Below are 13,440 nucleotides of genomic sequence, written 5' to 3'. Positions count from 1 at the left end.
TGTTCGTTATCTTCACCTTTCATATTTATATATCTGTTTTTGTGCTTGTCTGATTGTTGTATTCTTCTTAAAATTTTGGAGATTGATCACTGTTCGTTATCTTCACTTTTTTTTTATTGTAACCTTATTTTATCAACAGAATCAAAGGGGTTTTTTTGCATATCAATAAAACAACATCATACCCTTTCCTTGTCAACATGCTACTTATTCACAAGAGATTGCAATTAATATATTAGTCAATAGCTGATAGGTCCCGGCGGAAGCAAGTGGTACATTGGACCATATCAACTTACATTGTCAATAGTTTACCAGAACAACTTACTACAGATTTTATACACACTAATTCTGATTACAGATTACTCCATTAACCTGATCAAAATATTGGGCTCACCGTGAATGTCACTCGTCCAAAGCGGATGCTTACTCTTCCTACGTCTTTGGAATATAAAATGCATTGCTCTTCTTAGGCACCTAATCCCACTTCTGGTATATCAAACGGCCCATGTTCGCCCAACTCTTTATTTTGTATTCCTTGTTGAAGTTGTGATATTGAACACTGTTCCTTTCCTTCACCTTTTTATGTACCACTGTAGCTGCTAGTGTCATTTAGTCCACTTTTGAAAATGGATAACCAGACATTTTGACTGATTCGGGCAAACAAAACCAAGAGTTTAAGATGTTATTCAACAGTTTGTTGAAGAATGATAGCAGTACTTCACTATATTTAATGAATATTTCATCAGTGAAGCAGCCCTCACTACAGCTTTTCCGGTATTACCCCGCGCATTTCTTCCGGAATGCCACCAGAATCAAGTTCTTGTGCACTGCCTTTGATACCGGACACTCACTATGAAAGTTTACATCCCTGTTAGAGCTGAGTTGTTTTTTTTTTTTTAAAATGTATTGAGAATTTTTTCTAACAACCAGTTACAGCTCGTAAGGTTTGATCAACTTCATTAGAATAAATGCATTTTAAAGGCATTGTTTAGAGTTTTTTTTCTTCAGCAAAAGTTATAGTAAACGTAACATATCGTTCCGCTAAGCATTTATACTGGTGTTTCTCCAAACTTCTTGTAAGTTTTTTTGTTTTGCGTCTGAGAAAGCCGCTTTCTATTCGGATGTTTTAGTTGCGTCAATCATGTTTATTTCATCTTTTATATTCATTATGATTTGAAGTCTACAATTTTTTAAAGAGTCGCAACATGTTCGCAAAGAAAACATCGACGGGTTTTGTACCCGAGTTCTTGACTAAAGTTAAGTATGCACAGATCACAGAATTGAAGAAATGCAACGGATTAATGTTTCAAAAATGTTGTTGATAGTTACTTCAAGTAGCTTATTACACTAACACTTTATTCAATGACTCGTTAAAATACCTCTTATGAAGCATGATTTCACCATCGAAAGAGTGATAAAAGATCTCAACTATTCTATATGGTTTTTTCCTTTATTTTTCACGGCATGATAAAAAAATGTGTTTTGTTTGCAAATAAGAAATTGTCCTGTGATTTTGGTGTATGATATGCTTATCCAATAAAATATGCCTAAAAGATTAAGATATAAACGTTATATTTCTTTCAGAAAAAATATTCATGAAAATTGAAAACGTTATTTGTTGATAGTTTTTGAATCTACGGATAAAATCTTCAAAAAACATGTCAGTTAGAAAAGAGATACATGGAAGAAACATAATATGAAAAAATTGAAACGAAATGATCAAATTGCAGATATAATCAATAAATTCAAACTAGACAAAAAATTATCGATCCCGATCAAAATTAATAGATATTACTAAAATAATCATATTGTTGTTAATTGTATGCACTGTTCATTAAGAAAGTTGTTTCCCTTATGAATTCATTTAATTTGTAAACCATTTAACATCAAGGAAATGTAGTTTTCTGATTACAATGTTCTCTATGACTACTTTTTCATAATTTCGATCTGACTTGGTTCATATTTGAAAAACTATAATATTTCTTAATTTTGACCATTTGATTTCAATTTCTTTTGAAAGAACTAAAGCCAAAATTGCATAATTTGGCCCTGTCAATCCTTGAAAATCAAACTTTTTATTTATGAAATAAAACTTGGGCAATACGTTGATAAGATATCATACTATCGATAGACATATCAAGTTTTGTGCAGGAAACAGCTCGAGCGTAATTATATGCATTGAAACCGGATGCGGTATGGCAAATATACCCATTTTTAACAGAATTTCTAGCCTTTATTCACAAATTTTTATGAGTGCCATCCTTAAACCACGCTGAAAATGTTCATAAAGTTATATGACTACCTTAGGAATATCATGTATCAGTTGTGTGTTGGTTCACGAGTGGCGCCATGTTATATTTCATGTTTGTTTATATTATAAAACTTGTATTGTAGCTTTCCGGATTTACGTTTTAAGTGGTGGAATATGTAATAAAGTTTAAAATTATGATTGAATTTTGTTATATTTGAAATTAAACAGCTTTTGGAATCAATATCATTATGAATTTCGAATTTGCGGATGAACGGAAATGGGGAATTCCCAGTGATAAAAATAGATCTCCATGTAAACAAAAGTGTTCGGATGTCAAACAGAAGGAAAAAGATTATGAAGAACAAGCATGGAAATTTTGAGACTTTGTAACGGTAAGTAGATTTCTTACAAGGAAAAACAAAAGATACTAGGCCTAACTGAATGCAATACATTTTTGAGTTACAAGTAGGCCTAAATAATTATACATGTAAGTATAACGTTATCGTTAGGCCTACTCTTGTCGTCTGCTACGTGCCTGACCTATACATGATTATGTATACATGCAACAATATAGAATGTACACAAATTGTGTATCTTGAATTTTTTTTAAGACTGTTACCTTTCTTGCTTTTGAAGAGTTACCGCTCTTAGAAACACCTATCAGTAATTACTGCCATAGAGGCCTATATTGATCTATATATTTAGAATTAACCATTAAAAATATAAAACAATTTAGACCTACATATATTTATATACATATAGCCTATATATATTGATGTACATGTATATATGTACACATATACATGTATATTCCGATAGGAGAAAGACATGTACCGGGGTAAGACCTATTCAACTGCCGGGTACCCATTACTGTCGATATAATTAATAAGTTTATAAACAGTCTACATTTTTCCCCTCATTAAAATTATTGCCACAATGCTTATAACTATGAATTGTCCTTGGTATTTACCAAGTCTTAGGAAATAATGACCACCATAGATCATAGAAGTAGAACACGATAAAAAGTTAGGTCCGCGCACATGTTTTCATTACGATATGCCACTTAGTAGGCCAATCCGCCTACCACCGTATAAATGACGTTAAATGGACATTGTCGGCAAACTGACGGCTCGGCTGTGTGGCAAACGGGGTGATTTCAGCTTCTCCATCGTCAACTTCCCACATTTATGTAGCAATGTTCCATTATCACCTGCATATGGTGTTTATATATCTCAACTGATTCGATACGCAAGAGCTTGTTCTGGGTATGGTCAGTTTTTGGGTCGAGGTGGGCTGCTGGCAGGCAGGTTGGTGGTGCGGGGATTGCAACGGTCTCGATTGAAGTCAGCGTTTCGCGGGTTCTATGGTCGTTATAGCGATCTTGTTCGTCGATACAACCTCGCATTGGGTCAAATGCTGTCTGATGTGTTTCATACCGATTGTTAAGCCGTTCTTGGCACACTGATTTGACTGCGGATGGCTCCGTTTACCTGATCAGCATATGGGGCTCACAGCGGGTGTGGCCGGTCAGCGGGGGATGCTTACTCCTCCTAGGCACCTGATCCCACCTCTGGTGTGTCCAGGGGTCCGTGTTTGCCCAACTATCTATTTTGTATTGCTTGTAGGAATTATGAGATTGATCACTGTTCGTTATCTTCACCTTGCATGAATGAACAGTTTGCTGCTGAGCTATTAAATGCAAAACATTTACTTACTTTGCAATTTGATAAATATGTCCAGTCAAACAATTAGGCATACTGCTTTACTTCTTATGCCGCAAAATGTGCACAAAACAATGCAGACGATGTCCGCTTAGATCCAAAACATGACAAAGGGAAATTACTCTTTCAGTCAACTCTTTTCATTTACAAAAAAAAAAAAAAAAAAAAAAAAAAAAAAATACCAAAACTCTTGTTTACATTACCCTTTGAACATCTAAATATCAGATGATGATGTATCAAAGGAAAATCATTGTAAAGTTCTATGTCAATGTTGTTCATGCTAGAAGGGTATATGAATTTTTACATGAATGCTCTGAATTGCGCAACAAAAGTAAAGTGGTATAATTATATTTAATTAAGGTAATACTAAATGACATAGATACAGTTTGATATCACAGGTACATGTCAAATACATGTATTTACATCTATGTATAAGAACTGTTAGTGTTTCGTATATAGTAATTATTTATATCATATTATGTAACGTGATTGTATACCAACGTACTTGGTGAATCAATAAATAAATTGAAATTGATACCAATGTGAAAATCCATCAACTTCTTAAATCGTGCAGTGTGTGTTAAAGAGAGGGGATGGGTGAGGGACTTGTAATTTGTTGCATGGGCCAATAGTCATAACACCTACCTTATAATCGTCCCACTCACTACTGTAAAAAAAATAAATAAAGGGGGGTGTCATTTATGATATTGTGTTTCTCTGTTTATGATTATGCATTCTAGAAGGTTAGAACGTCTCTTTTAAACCCCCTGTCATTGATAGTATACTGTAACAATGTAAGCTTGGAGTGATGAATTCAGCTATTGCTGTGAAGGACGATCCCCCCTCCTCCGATTCAGGACTTTGGAGTTCGTGGGGGGGGGGGGGGGGGTGGCCATTTGTGTTGTGATTTGATTTGTTTTCCAGATATTTTTTTACTTTATTTTTGACTGCTTTTCTAGAATTTTAGACAATTTTATGAAGTCGTGCAACTTCTCCAGCTGCCCCCCTCCCCCATAAAACAAAAAAGAAAACCGATGCTACAAGTCTGTATTAAGTCTTACTTTGAAATGTTTATAATTCAAAAACATGCACTTCAAGTAGTATTATATGGACAAAAAGAAATTATCTTTAAAAAGGTAAATCATGAAATTATATTCAAACTAAAATGTTTATGCATGAAATGCTTCACATGGATGATAAAGAAATGTTTTAATTCCAGATAATGCAACCATGCCTGGAGAAAAAACTGAGTACTTTAACTGTGTGCTGTGTTCAAAAAGGACTAAACCAAAGGAGAGAAGGCGCGTTGACAAAAACATTAGGAAATACTTAAGGAAAAGATTTCTATTGGAGAGTAAAGGAAATTCAGTCATCTGCGGTAAATGTAGAAATATCTACTACAGAGATGTGTCAAACCATACATCGTCTGCAACACCCACATGTTGTTCAACTATCCAGAAGGAATCGTTAGCGCCTTTGTCCACTACTGACAACAGGAAATTTCTATCAAGTCCTCCATCAGTGACATTGGATCTGAAATCTACAGCAAAGACCCATGAATATTGCATTCTTTGCAAAAAACCAGGACCTAAATTAGTAGTGTTGTCCCCAGAATGTCGCACAGCTGTCTTCGTGGAGCACAACATACTCATTCCATCTGGAAATAGATGCTGTCCAGTCCATCTGAAAGATGGTCGTTTCACAAATGATGCCATTCATCAGTTACCAACTACAGAACAGGAATTTATCAACAGAACTACCATTTTAAGTCTGCTGCAACAGATGCGTTTTTTATGCCATCGAAATGAAAAATCCCATCTGGACTTTGATGATTTACAGACACTGACAGATGCTGACTATATGGTTCTACTAGGACTCAATAAGGATCAAACTGAATGCGATTCTTTGAAACATCAAGTGAAACAAACTCCATCCAGAAGTCTTAGAAAATCCGTAGCCATATTTCTGTGCAAATTAAAGACTGGACTATCTAATAAGATTTTATCCATATTATTTCGTACTTCAAAGTCCAGCTTAAGAAGAGCAGCTGCTTCTGTAAGAAAAGCAATGTTGACCAGTTTTGTTCCACAGTCTTGGGTTGGTGCACATAACAAGAGAGGAAGTCATTAATGGTCATACTCGTCAGCTAGCTCAAACTTTGTTCGGGAACATAGAGAAAAACCAGGCTATATTGGTGCTCGATGGCACATATATCTACACAGCCAAGAGCAACAATTTTCATTACCAAAGGCACTCTTACAGCATGCATAAGGGAAGACCACTAGTCAAACCAATGGTGATTGTGACAACCACTGCATACTTTGTATCTATATTCGGCCCACTACTAGCTGACAGTAAAAATAATGATGCTTCAATTCTTCATCACATCATTAAAACAAATGCAGAGAATATCCGCAGCTGGGTCAGCGAAGACGATATTTTCATCGTGGACCGAGGGTTCAGGGACGCTTTGCCTCTGCTTGCAGATCTTGGAATCCAGGCAGAAATGCCCTGTTTTTTGGAAAAGGGACAACGACAGATGAGCACTGGCGATGCCAATATCAGCAGACTTGTTACAAAGGTAGGCAATTTAAATCTCATAATCAATAAGCCTGTTTACAATTTCTTCAAAAATGACAACGTGAACTAATAATTTCATCCATTTTCATATTGATAGGTCCGATGGGTGGTGGAATCTTCAAATGCGAGAATCAAGCGTTGGAGATACCTGGATAAGACTCTACCAACAAATCAGATTCTGTTTATCGGAGATTACGTGAAAATTGTATGTGCGCTGTCTAATAGATTTCCACCGCCCCTGAACAAAAGCACCGAGGAAGATGAGGCCGAGGCAGTAAAAATGCTATATTTGTCTAAACAGGTATTTTCAATCACACATAGATTAATAGATTGCTAAACTTCAAACAAACTGGACAACTGCAAAACAGACAATCATATCTACATAATAAATGAAGATATACTAGTACTATTAAAACTAATTCGTAGAAAATTGTTTATAATTGCATTGTTATCATTTTGAACAGGTTAATAACCTCAAGCAAACGGTTGAAGAAAATTGTCTGAATCGAAGATCTATTCAGTGGCAGGCGGTTCATGAGTGTGATATTCAGAACTTCCCTACGCTTGATGAGGAACAGTTGCGGAATTTGGGGTGTGGGAAATATCAGCTAAAGCTTTCTCGTAGTTACATTCAAGAACATATTGAAGGGGAATGCGATATATTTTTTCATAAGGATAATGAAAGACTGCTAAAAGTGAAAATTCAGAGTCGTCACACATCATCAAAACAATACTTCGTCTGGATTGAATATTCGGAATGTACTGTCAACGCATGATACTGTACATGTAGAGCTGTAGGCATGTGTTCACATATAGCGGCCATTATTTGGTACCTAGCAAAAGGAAGGTATGAGGGAAAGAGATACGGTGTTCGTGATTGGGGCGAGCATGTCTTGGATGCAGCAGATATCCCTCCTACCATTGATGACTCCGACAGTGATGTCAGTAGCTGCGAAAGTGTTCCGGAAGAATAAACAGTTATGTTTGTGTAGTTACTGTTGAATACAACCCTAAATATTTTATGTTTTAAATCTTGATTATTTCTTTTTAATAATTATTTCTGTATCCAATGACAAAATTAGTCAATATTTCTTCTCAGATAACGTAACAACATTTTGGCAAGCATTCTTACATTTTAATAAAAATGCGAACCACTGTTATTGAAATCAGACTGTATCATCCTTGTCTTTTACTATCTTGTTGTACAGTACCTTAATTTTTATGGTTTCAATTCTTTGTATACATGTGTACATGATATTAAGATTTGTTGTAATATATCCTTCTTTAAACTATATATATATACATACATCAGTAATATGATTTTGTCAATATTCAATTTTTAATTATCTAAGTTGTGAATTCATTTCTCGGAGATATATTTCAATTTTTAAAAAACGCTATCAATAGGCATAAGACTTGTGAGTTTCACAATGCTTTAGAAATTTTTCTACGATGTTCCATTTTTTTTATAATAATTTTGTATTGTACATGTATATAGGAAGAGGATATTCAATACGCCGTTTTTGTGAATCTTAACAATTAACTATCTTAGCAATACAACGACGTCAAAATGACGTTAAAACGTCAATGACTTTATTTCATTGCTGCACTTTGAAGTCCGTAAAAAGAAAGTGTGTGGACGAAATGACAAAAAGTAAATTGTTTTAGGAAGTATATGTCATAGCCTTTTTACCCTCACAAAATTATAAAAGAGCTAGAGCCACGAAAGGTCAAAATCGGCCCATTCTTTGAATTTAATGAAATTGTCCAAATAGAATCTTATGACAATGTACTTCATGAAAAAATAAAATATAGCATGATATTGCTTACTTTGATGGAAAGGGTTACTTGGAAAGTTGTCTTTGTATAACGTTGTGTCGGCAGACGTTAACGTCATTAAAACATGTACGAGGGTTGTCTCAAAATTCCGTGGACAAACGGCGTTTTTCAATAATCTAACGTCACTGAGAAATTACACTTTTACAACATGAAGAGCAAACAGTTTTAAATAAAAAATATGTAAAAACAAAATCAATATTACATTTGTAATTGACATTGAATAGGAAAAATTCAGGTTTTTCATTATAGGGAACCATAAAGCGGCGCAGGGTTAAAAAAAAAAGGGAGGGGGGTTAATATAATCGAAAAGACATTAAAATCGCTGGAGAAAAAAACCCACACTTTGTTCATTTTATTTCTGACAGTATATTTTTATAGAGGAATTTTGTTTAGATATTCATTTATATACCTGGAAAATGTTTATCAGTATGACGGAATATTTAAATGAATTATGATATATCGTGCGACAGTTAGATGCAAATATCCAGCGAAATGATGACGCTATTCGGGGAAAAAAGACGTCGGACCGCACGAGAGATCGAAGAAATTTTGAGAATCAGCAAATCGTCTGTTCACTGCAGTCTATCGGATAATTCATGAATGCATATAGTATGTGCACGTTGGGTACTTCGGGTTTTAAAAATGAAGAAAATCAAAGAAGGATTTTATGTTCGAAGGATTTCCTCGATCAGACGCGCGAACACCGCGAGAAAATGTTGACGTCGCAGGTTGCGTCGCCGAGTACAACTTTATCGTAAATAATTAATTTTCTCTAAAAGGTAAATAAAATGGCAATTTTTCGGTATTGGTCAACAATGGTATAATTGATAATATATAACAGGTTTTATGAAATTAAATCAATACCTTAAAAGTTGAAAGTCCAGTCCACGGAATTTTGGGACAACCCTCGTATTTCTAATATATGTTCAACTAAAATGCTTTTAAAATACTTCTATATTGTACAGTAGGTAGGAACAAATTCTTTTAAACATGTGTAAAAATAAAATAGCATAATGTGTCCAGTAATTAAATTGTAAGCTATTCCTCGACAATACTCTCGTCGCTGTCGGATTGGTCTATTTCTTCTGGAACGTTAGCGGCGTCTTCAACAAACGATGACCAATCACGTACACCGACTCGCTCATCTGCACTGTACATGAATCTGCCGTATCCAAGATACCACAGTATGGCGGCAATGTGGGCACACACCCCAACTACCCTCGCGCCAGTTTTGCATCTACAGTACCATGCTGTAATATCTGCCTCGGTATAAGAAATCCACAAAAGATGGGACTTCGCTGAAACGTGCCTACTTTGTAGTTTGACTTTAAGTAGATGCGGATCTTCTTGGTGAACAAAGATATCGTGGTTACCATCTAAATGTTCTTGTATGTAACTCTTAGATAGCCTCAACTGATACGTGCCGCAAGTCAGCTCTCGAAGCCGTTCTTCAGAGAGTCTGGGGAAATCCACAACTGTGGTCGCTTCCTTCCAAATAGTGGACTTTCTCGTGTCAAGATTTTCTGTTTCAACTCGCTCCTTCAGAGTATTTACCTGGCGACTAAGGTACAACATCTTGGATGCAATAGCAACATCACTCTCGCTCTGATGGAGAGAAAAAATTCAGAATTGGTAATTTCGATAATTATTCCACAAAAAACTATTTACCTGTACTTTCTTGTGTAGGCAAAATGTAAACAGTATCAAATATTATAGGTCGTATGATTTTTTTAAGTACTCAAAGTCGTCGCACTCATTCATCTTGAGTTACTATCGGTAGTTATATGTAGTAATGTTTCCTTTATATTGATATTAATTAAGAAAGGAATTTTGACCAAGGGTTGCTATTCTGCATGTACAACTTACCTCCTGACAATGGTGGAAGGAATTTGTTGGAGATGGCACAAACAATTCTGATTAAATCCCCAATATAAGGCACCTGGTTCGTTGGCAGTACTTTGTCGAAATATTTCCACCTTTTAATTCTCGCGTTAGCTGATTCTACTATCCACCTGACCTTCAATAGAAATTGAAAATTGATTACAAACGTATTATAGAGGTAACACAGAAGAAGCTCTTGCTTTTTAAAATTTTTATTATATATTCAACATATAGTGTGTGTGTGTGCGCGCGCGTCTGTGTGTGAGTGTCTGTGTGCGTGTGTGTTTACCTTTGTTACCAGGCGACTTAAATTAGCATCCTCTGTTGATAGCTGTTTCTCTCCACGTTTCATAAAACAAGGAATTTCAGCTCTAATTCCCAAATCTTCCAGGAGACTTATTGCATCACGGAAACCACGGTCAAGAACAAACATATCCTCTTCACGCACCCAGTTTTTTATGTCCTGTACATTTGTTTTGAACATATGGGTAAGAATCGCAGCATCATTATTCTTGCCGTCTGCCAGGTATGGTCCAATTGTAGTTAGAAAATATCCAGTTGTTGTGACTACAACCATAGCCTTAACCAACGGTCTCCCTTTATGTAAGCTATATGAACGTCTTTGGAATTGGAAGTTGTTACTCTTTTGGATGTAGATATAAGTTCCATCTAACACCAAGACTGCTTCGGTATTACGAGAGGAACCAAACAAGGTATGTGCCAGGGATCTAGTATGCTTATCAATAACCTCTTCACGGGAGATGTGTTGGAGACCCAGGTTTTGTGGAACAAATGAACACACAAGAGATTGTCTTACAGAAGCTATGGCTCGGCGCAAACTCGATTTTGAGATATTGAAAATGGTAGACAACATTTTGTTTGACAGTCCAGATTTCAGTTTGAATAAAAAAATTCCAAGTGAGGTGCGGGTACTGCGAACTGGTGTGTTCCGGACATCTTTGAGTGATGCGCACAGTTCACTAAATGCATCTTTGCATATACCTGTTAAGTTCAAATAGTCACTTTCAGTGAGATTAGCTAAATCAAAATCAATCCTGGAACTATTATGCAAGGCGACAGTCCTCAAACGTTTTAGGAGATCCAAAATAGTAGACCTGTTTAGCAATGAGGTCTTGTTTGCTTTTATTTTTGACCATACATCTGTCTTGAATTGACCATCATCCAAATGGTTTGGACAACATCTACTGCCAGCTGGTATTATAATTTCACAGTTCAAAAATACCCGAAATCTTGCATTTGGTGGGACCACGACCATTTTTGGTTACGGGCGCTTACACAAAAAGCAATGCGAGTGGCTCTTTGATGTAGATGGAATACACAACGAGACAGATGGGGGACTTGTGAGTACACTACTAGGTCTAGGACGTTTCGGTGTTGGGCAGTAGTTGTCGTCAGCTCCTTCTTCCGATTTAGAATTTGTAGATTTTCTGTCCGAAGCGTAGTATTTGTGTCTACATGCATTGCACAATGTGTCATGTTCATGTTTGACAGAGACAAAAAAGTGTTTTTGTAGAAAGCGAATTTCAGGTTTAGTTATTTTCCTTCTTTCTCGTGGCTTTGTTCTTTTGTTGCATAAAACACATGGAAAATACTTAGGTCCTGTTCCAGGCATTCTAAAATAAACGAATATTCAACTTTATCTATATTTTATGGTTTACGCGGTTTATAATATCGTTCAGCAGCTGTCTTTACATTACACGCATTTCTACACATCTTCGTAATAAAATGTTATAATGATTACTTATAATTAAGCTCAGCGTTTAACATTATATCGGATATACATACTGAAATGTACAGCTTAATTTACTGTACTGTGTACTAATCAGGGAAAGGAGTTGTCACGCGTAAAAAAGGGGGGGGGTGAAGAATTTTTACCGGTGGGGTGGGGATTGCAATCCCCAAACAAATCTACCACTGCTTTTGAATTCATTAATCAAAACTAATTAACCAATTTCATACACAGAAAACAATATCATATTTTTCGTAATATACAGATTATTTTGCGTGGTAATCAAAACTGATTTCTTGCTTCTTAAATAACTTTATACATTTCTGGTTACTCGTATATATTGGGAAAATTAATACAGTTGTCAGGGGATTCGAACTACGGATCCTTCGCTTGTAGATCTAGTGCGTTAACCACTGCGCCACTGTGACTTACTTTTTTTGCAAGTATAAGTTATATATAACTCTTTATTAAGCTACAATTTATATATAATATGTCTAATATTCAACAAGATTTTTTTGTATCATAAACATTACGTTGTAGGTAAGTATTTTGATATTATCTACGAACATACATTAATTTCATATTTATATTTATCTGCACGGCTTAGTTATAGATCTAAATAGGCTCGTCTTGTAACAAGAACTTCAATTGTCTGCGAAATCCTATAGGCCTATCTTTAGGTAGCAATGCCACATGAAATTTTTAACATTAACTTAAAAGGTTTTTCTGTATGTATTTGTTATTAGTTGGTCAAATGAAACATATTGCAGTTTATTTGAGCTTAATACCTTCAAAAATGAGAAAGTTATGGGTTTGTGAACATTCGATAAATTCATTTAAAATTTGAGGCCTGATTTAGAAACGGAAGAAAAAGTAACCCAGGTCTATATCTTTTTTATTTTTCGCTGTTTCCTCCTCAAAATTTCAGGATTTCTCCATTAGGTTCTTAGTTCAAACAAACAACTACTAAAATATGAATTAACAGTCTACAAATGATTTATTTATGATTTATAATGATCCTCATTGAGAAAAATACAGTCAATAAATCCTACACAAATATCGGTCCATGGAACTTGAATCTTCTCCCTAAAAATGTAATAAAATTTAATTTACATCTTTTCCTTCTACTATACAATCTCAATCCACATAATTAAAGTGCAGCATTAATTAATTTGATTGTCAAAACAATTATAACATATTTCATACAAAACGGTAGCAAATTTACAGCTAACAAAATTAATTTTTTTAGTAACTTACCTACAATCAAGTTTTTCCAAAATTATGAAGAAAACTAGGGATGTTTCTCACTCTGCTGGGGGAAAAATTATGGTACCTGCAAGAAAAAAATAAATAATGATATCATTTGTAGCAATTTAGCTAGGAAGAAAATTTTATATGTATCTACTTCCATCAAATATAAA

At 35.1% G+C, this 13,440-nt stretch overlaps 1 long non-coding RNA gene across 1 annotated transcript; it reads right to left on the bottom strand.

Moving 5' to 3' along the window:
- Window positions 1–12,997: 12,997 nt before the first annotated feature.
- Window positions 12,998–13,355, bottom strand: LOC125677546 (uncharacterized). Its single transcript, XR_008801769.1, has 2 exons — window positions 13,277–13,355; window positions 12,998–13,105 (listed from the first exon to the last, which is right to left on the bottom strand). It is a non-coding gene; the product is annotated as an uncharacterized LOC125677546 (long non-coding RNA).
- Window positions 13,356–13,440: the final 85 nt, after the last annotated feature.

The sequence above is a fragment of the Ostrea edulis genome, chromosome 3 (genome assembly GCF_947568905.1).
Source record: "Ostrea edulis chromosome 3, xbOstEdul1.1, whole genome shotgun sequence".
Classification (NCBI taxonomy): Eukaryota; Metazoa; Mollusca; class Bivalvia; order Ostreida; family Ostreidae; genus Ostrea; species Ostrea edulis.
Note: the sequence above shows the minus strand (reverse complement) of the source record. Positions and strands in the feature narration are given on the sequence as shown.